The sequence below is a fragment of the Limulus polyphemus genome, unplaced genomic scaffold, assembly GCF_000517525.1.
Source record: "Limulus polyphemus unplaced genomic scaffold, Limulus_polyphemus-2.1.2 Scaffold239031, whole genome shotgun sequence".
NCBI classification, from domain to species: domain Eukaryota; kingdom Metazoa; phylum Arthropoda; class Merostomata; order Xiphosura; family Limulidae; genus Limulus; species Limulus polyphemus.
In genome coordinates, this window is record NW_013904626.1 from 1 (window position 1) to 393 (window position 393).

Below are 393 nucleotides of genomic sequence, written 5' to 3' on the forward strand. Positions count from 1 at the left end.
AAGTCGATATTTTTGTGTTATATTTACAGACATAGTCACTAAGCTTTAACCCCTAAGTTTACAATAATGATAGCTAATACTTAAGTTGTAAAAAAGTTGAAGGAGTAATGACTATTGTATTTGTTGTACAACAAACATATACCAAGATCTATCCTTGATAGGCAAAGTTTTTTGTTTTTTTTACACTACTATAAGGCTTTCAAATACATTACGTAAGTTGAAAGTTTCAAAAGTTACATTTGTATACATTATGAAATTATCAGAATTAGACAAAAATAGAAAATAAGTGCTTGTGGTGTAGTGGCTATCACATCCGCCTAACACGCGGAAGGTCCCAGGTTCAAGCCGTGGCAGGCACAAAGGAATTATTTTCTTAGGGGTTAGCGCATTCAA

At 32.8% G+C, this 393-nt stretch overlaps 1 non-coding gene across 1 annotated transcript; it reads left to right on the plus strand.

Annotated features, from left to right (window-relative positions):
- Positions 1 to 286: 286 nt before the first annotated feature.
- On the plus strand, positions 287 to 359 carry Trnav-aac. The gene has a single exon. It is a non-coding gene; the product is annotated as a tRNA-Val (tRNA).
- The last annotated feature ends 34 nt before the right edge of the window (positions 360 to 393 follow it).